Source organism: Suricata suricatta, chromosome X (assembly GCF_006229205.1).
Source record: "Suricata suricatta isolate VVHF042 chromosome X, meerkat_22Aug2017_6uvM2_HiC, whole genome shotgun sequence".
Taxonomy (NCBI): domain Eukaryota; kingdom Metazoa; phylum Chordata; class Mammalia; order Carnivora; family Herpestidae; genus Suricata; species Suricata suricatta.
This window is the reverse complement of record NC_043717.1, coordinates 20,505,612-20,512,581: the sequence shown is the minus strand read 5'-3', so window position 1 is coordinate 20,512,581 and position 6,970 is coordinate 20,505,612. Positions and strand designations below refer to the sequence as shown.

At 40.8% G+C, this 6,970-nt stretch overlaps 1 non-coding gene across 1 annotated transcript; it reads left to right on the top strand.

The window, feature by feature from the left end:
- The first annotated feature begins 2,787 nt into the window (after positions 1–2,787).
- LOC115284500 lies at positions 2,788–2,915 on the top strand. Its single transcript, XR_003905247.1, has one exon. It is a non-coding gene; the product is annotated as a U8 small nucleolar RNA (small nucleolar RNA).
- Positions 2,916–6,970: the final 4,055 nt, after the last annotated feature.

The following is a 6,970-nucleotide window of genomic DNA, read 5'->3' as shown; positions in this document are numbered from 1 at the left end:
GCTCATTTCATAAAATTATGTAATTTTTAATTTGTCTAATATCCCCCCCATAAATGATACTAACACAGAATAGGTCAGTGTGGTTGCCAAGGATTACACTGATGTGATTATAAAGAAAGAACATTAAAAAAAGAACCACTCTATGGACCAATAATCACACTACTGGGTATTTACGCCCCAAGTACAAATACACTAATTCAAAGGGATATGTGTACCCTGATGTTTACTGCAGCATTATTTACAATAGCCAAGCTACAGAAGCAGCCTAAGTGTCCATCAATTGATTAATGGATAAAAAAAGATGTGGGATACACACACACACACAGGAATATTATTCACCCATAAAAAGGAATTAAATCCTGTATCTGTAATGACATAGATGAAGCTAGAATATTATGCTAAGTCGAATAGGTCAGAGAAATACCGAAACAAAACAAATGAGCAAGGCAAAAAAAGGAGATAAACCAAGAAACAAACTCCTAACCACAGGGAACAAATATGGTTCCCAAAGGGGAGGTGCTTGGGGGAATGAATGAAATAGAGGAGAGGGATTAAAGAGTACACTTTTCTGGGGGCTTGAGTGGCTCAATCAGTTCAGCGTCTAACTTTGGCTCAGGTCATGATCTCACAGTTTGTGAGTTTGAGCCCTGCGTCAGGCTCTGTGCTGAAAATTCGAGCCTGGAGACTGCTTTGGATTCTGTATCTCCCTCTCCCCCCGTCATGCTCTTTCTCTCCAAAATAAAATAAAGAGTACACTAATCATGATGAAAAATATAAACAAAATAAACCCCCCAAAAGAAGGAACATAGGGAGTTTCTTTGGGTTTCTGGGAAATTTCTTTCTGTATTCTGGTAGAATTCATACAGATTTATACAAGTGAAAGAAGAGTAGTGATATGCCAAAGAAAACAAAACCTAACAAAAAGCGGTGATTGCCTGTTTGAGTCTCGTGAAATCCAGCTTTGATTGCAGTTAAAAGCTACTCTATCAATGTCAATTTATGAGTTCTGCTAACTGCACTCTCACAATGTAAACAGATTTGTTTGGCTGAACTTGGTTCTAAGAGCCACAGGAACTCTCCACACTAGTTTCACAATTTTTATGTAAGTCTTACATTATTTCAAAATAAAAGATTTTAAATAGGGAGGCTGTAACTGGTACAGTCATTCATGTCCACCGGTGTCCAATTTTCTGACACTAAAGGACACAATTCCTGGGGTCTATTCCAGTTGATTGGGCCAACTGATAATAATATGCTTCTGAGACATGCAGTGATTGAAAATAAAATGCAGAGCTATATAAAGATTGTGGATATGAGACTTATGCAAATGTGGAAGAGGAGGCAAGGAATAATGTGTGTTGTGATTGGTGGAAAAGATGAAGCAGCAGTCACAAATAAAAGGGGAAAAAACTGCTAATGGGAGAATATACAATTTCTATTAAATTTCTAATACAGGGAAGTAAACCTAATTTCTTGTCCCCTTCAGTATACATTGCTCTCACTCAGCTGCCACTTAGGTGAGATACACAATTTTCTTAGCAACACAAATCCTCCCCACACTACACCAGTGAGTAGTGATTTATACTGTGCTACAGACCATGTGATAACCTGGGAACGGCTAGCACAGAATATTTTTTCAAGTGCATCAACTCTAGGCTATTACAACCATAAAGATAGAGCTCTGGACTCCATGTGTCCCTGTCATCCATGGTCAATTTAATAAACCATGCCAACGTGACAGAGTGTCCATCCACCCTACGAATGTCTACATTCTGAGTCAACCCTAGGAAATAGCTGGTGGCGATATAGGCCACCAAACACAGCCAAGGGACACAGACCTCCCAGGAACCAGCATGTTCAGCATCACTGGGTGACATGGCAAAGCCATGCATATTCTGCCGCACTTTGGGCCAGGAGACTTCAGAGACAGCGGGTGGGGTGGGGGGGGGGTGTCTGGCATGGCTTTAGTCCTTTCATCCAGTAGACTTGCCCATGGAGACCACCTCATAACTTGAGCTGGTGGTGGCAATTCAGAGATTTGCCAAACCAGTTAACAGAAGCTCCTGGACCTTCTACCCAGATTTCCCACCTCGACTCCTTACGGTTCATTGTGTACTTTCAGCTCAACTCTAGATCCAAAATGCTGACTGCCAGCCTTCCCTGGGCTCTCCAGGTGAGGTTTTACATGTGGTCTCTCTCTGAGAGAGAGACTCAGGCAATTGCTCTGACCTCTGACCTTCAGTACCTAAAAGTGTCCTTTCTGGCTCCACTGCTCAGCAACTGACTATTCTGTCAAGTTCTTACTTTTCAGAGTAAAGGGGGAATGTTTTACTGGTAATAAAGCATGCCTAGAAAAATCTAGGCACTCAAGGCATTAATGCAGAAATCCCACTCTGGATTAACTGAGTTTTATAGTTAACCTGTTTGGAAAAAAGGAAGTCGAACACTAACAAGACACTCTCTTTTATCCCCATGATTGACCAAAATTTCAAAGTTTGATAAAATAAAATGGCTCTGAGGATGTAAGGCATTCACACACATTAACTGGCCAGACTATGAAGTGCGATAGCATTTTTGGAACAGAAGTTCAGTAAAAGCTCCCAATCTTTACACTCACCTGCTTTAATCAAGCTTACGCTTTGCTACATCTTTCCTATGAGAAAGCATGCACATTTCCAAGAGTTCATGTTCAAAGATGTTGATTACAGTCCTGTTAATCATAGCAACAAATGGGAAACACTTTATATGTCCATTAGGAGGAGGATGGTTAGATTAATTATTGCACAAACATAAGTAGGATGATCCTTACCTGTTCTTTCTTTTTGGGGGAAGTCTTTGAACATGATGGTTTGAGTTGCCATGGTCAATGTCTTTGTGTAATCAAGACTTGCAATGCCCTGATTCTCCTCTCTTCTTCCTGGTGATCTCTCCTTTAAGAGGCCAAAAGGTCTACGAAAAGATGCTCAACATCATTAATTATGAGAGAAATGCAAATCAAAACCACAATGAAATACCACCTCATACCAGTTAGGATGGTTATTATTTAAAAGAAAAAGTAACTGTTGGCAAGAATGTGGCAAAATTGGACCCTTGCACACTGTTGGTAGGAATGTAAAATGGTAAGCCACTATAGAAAACAGCATGAAAGTTCCTCAAAAAATTAAAACTAGAACTACGATATGATCCAGCAATCTCATTCCTGGGTATATAGACTCAAAAGAATGAAAATCAGGATCTCAAAGAGCTATCTGCATTCTTATGCTATGCTCCTTGTAGCACTATTCACAATAGCCAAGTTATAGAATTAACCTAAATGTCCACTGAAGAGAAATGGATAAACTATGATAAATATATTCATATATTTTAATAAATATATAAACATGTGTCACACAGTTGATGAAATAAAGGAAAGGTAACATTTACCAACCTCAAAATGACTTGGCAAAACCTTGAAGCATGAGTTCTATTTCTGGCCAAAGCACACTGTATATGTGCTTCATTAAAACAATAAAAAATAGGAACATTCCAGACATAAAGTTATAAAAAAGAAAAAAAAAACCCTTCCCGGGTTCCCACAATACTAAATTCACACAGCCTTGCACAGACTAAAAAACACATGGAAAAGTCTATAACTTTCTATAATGTCCTTTTTCATGATGATGTGGAAGTATTAAACAAACCAACAAACGTTTATAACCCTGCAACAAATATTCCTACACTGGAGCAATCTCTTCTTTATGAAGACTGTGTATCCGGGGTAGCTGTCCAAGTTGGGGCTTGAATAAAACTCTATTCCTTTAAAACTAAAAAAAAAAAAAAAAGGTTTGTTCATTTTGCACCAACACAGTAATGTACGATCCTGCTTTAAAAGGGAAATCCTCAGATGCCTGAGTGGCTCAGGTAGTTAAACATCCAACTTTTGATTTCAGCCCAGGTGAAGATCTCATGGTTTGGTTCTTAAGAGAGAATCCCAAGCAGGCTCTGTGCCAACTTGGGATTGTCTCTCTCCCTCTCTTTCTGACCCCTCCCCGTTCACTCATGTGCTCTCTCTAGCACACTGTCTCTCACATGCTCAAAATAAATAAACATTTTAAAATGTAAAAAATAATAATAATAAAGGGGAAATCCTGCCATTTGCAACAAAACAGATAAACCTGAAGGACATGCTAAGTGAAATAAGCCAGCCACAGAAGGACAAACACTGCATGGCTCCACTGACAGGACCTAAAATCCTCATACTTGTAGAATCAGAAAATAGAACTGGGGTTACCAAGGACCAAGAGAAAGGGTAAATGGGGAGTTGTTCTATGGATAGAAAGTTTCAGACATGCAGGCTGAATTAGTTCTAAAGATCTGGTGTACAACAAACATTGTACCTACACTTATTAGTACTGTAACATTTTGAGAGATTTTCTGTGAAGCACTTTTAGAAAAACCACCAAAGGGACACAAGGAACCTTTTGGAGGTGAGAAATATGTCTATTACTTTGATCATGATGATTTCATACATGTACACATATGTCCAAACTCATCAGACTGGACACATTAAGTATCAGCTGGTTTTTGTATAGTATATCCCAATAAACCTATTTTAATAGGTTCTTAATGTCTGTTTATTTTTTAGAGAGAGAGAACAAGAGAGAGCGAGCGAGAGAGCTGGGGAGGGGCAGAGAAAGAGAAAGACACAGCAATTGAAGCAAATTCCAGACTCTGAGCTGTCAGCACAGAGCCTGATGTGGGGCTCAAACCCATGAACCACGAAATCATGACCTGAGCTGAAGTGGGACACAACTGACTGAGCCACCCAGGCGCCCCCCAATAAACCTATTTTAAAAGAAAACTAGAAGGTATTATGCTAACTGAAATTAGTCAGAGAACAGCAAACCTGCCAAGGCTTAAAACAATAAAAGTTTGGGGCCACCTGGGTGGCTCAATTGGACCTGTGCTGGGAGCTGCACCGGCCTTGCTGGATGACACGGTCACAGTAAGGAAATGGCAGATGTGCACGGCTCCTGCCATGAGAGGCGGAAACTGGCATCTCCTTCTGCTACTACTGCTCATGTGAAATTAAGCCTGTTGCTATTGATTAGGCCTCACCATGTTCCAAGTCAGACCGATATTCCCCACACAGATACCTCATGGGAAGAAGCATATTCCCACCTCTATAAAGAGGAACTTAAACAAAGCACAGCAGATGTTGTCTGAAAGACTCTCCTAAGGGGTTAAAGAACACAAGAATAATGTTTACCCTGACCCGGAAATAGAGCCTAGCATAGGAATAAGAAAACAAAGAAGAGCCAGGCATAAGTTACTGCGCATACATATGCTAATTTGGTGCCCACTGTGAGGATGGGTAAGAGTAGTTACAACTTAAACTCAAATGCAAAGGCCAGCTCATCTAGGGAGCCTATGATGCTTACACCTTCAACATCAAGGAACAAGGTTGACAAAAGGTTTATTTACTAACCATCAGGAATACATGAGAATACATTCTTCCTTTTGTGAGCCAAACAGAATGCCTCCTAGCCTAGTTTATGCCTGAATCTTAGCGTTATTGTTATAAAATGTGTTTGCTATCTGCTTCTCACTGAAAACATCCTGCTATCTTCCTAGTTGTAAGATTTACTACCGGTTCAAACAAATGTGTATGTCATCTGCTTTTCACTGAGAATATCCTGTTATCCTATGATGTGTAAATTACCTCACTGTAATTAGAATAGTTCTGAAAAAAATGCCTCTGTAAAACCTGTTTCTACATCCTTTTCAAAGAGTCTTTATCACTGAGAATTATTTGTGAAAATTCCACTTTTTGATGTCATGTTAACACTTAAGTCTATAAAGGCCCAAACCTGGCAAGCCAGAGAGATGCCAGAGAGATGCTAGAGATGATGCCAGGCTGGTGACCAAGAAAGAAAGAAACTGCGTGGATCTCTCTCAACCCATTTTGCCAAGGCCGCTGCCTCCATGGGACCCTGGACCAGCCTGAGCGGGCCTCCAGCACACCTGACTTCGGCTCAGGTCATGATCTCATGGTTCAGTTTCTGAGCTCCAGCCCTGCATTGGGCTCTCTGCTGTCAGCAGAGAGCCAGCTTCAGATCCTCTGTTCCCCCCTTCGCTGACCCTCCCCAGCTTGCACACACACTCTCTCTCAAAAATAAACAAACATTAAAAAATTAATAAAATTAGCGGCACCTGGGTGGCTCACTCAGTTGAGCATCAACTTTGGCTCAGGTCATGATCTCACAGTTTGGGAGTTCAAACCCCATGTTGGGCTCTGTGCTGACAGCTCGGAGCCTGGAGCCTGCTTCAGATTCTGTGCCTCCCTCTCTCTCTCTCTCTCTCTCTCTGCCCCTCCAGTCCTCATGCTCTCTCTCTCTCTAAAATAAACATTAAAAATTAAAAATAAATAAATACGATTAAAAACCACAGCAACAACAAAAGTTTGTTTCTCATACACATAACCTCTGATACGAGTTGGCAGGTGTCTGGGCTGCTCCCATCATTCCAGTTCCCAGCAAGGGTCTCGAGGTTGGCTGCTGAATGAAACAGAAAACATGGATGAAACATACTGGATCTCAAATACCTTGGCCTGGAGCTAACAAACACGGATACTGTTCTTGTTTCAGTGTCAACAGTAGTCACATGACTCTCCGTAAGCCCAGGAAGAAGAGCAAGACATGATGTCCATGAGCACTTGCTGCCTTTCCCACAAACTTGAACTTAGTAGGTGCTCAACAGAGAAACAAAGAGCAATTATCAGAATTTGTTGTGAAAACAACCCTCCTCTTGGAGTTTCTAAGGAGGTCAGCTTGCCCTCCTATTCTGCACATTTTTCCAATCCTGCTATGTGGCACGTTCTTTCAAATACTGGACCACATTTACTTTTCAAAAGGCTCCTGTAAAATCTCAGTAAGGAGGGCTTACCCTTTGCATGCAATAGCACCTCTGTGAGCTCAGCTTTTGAATGAAT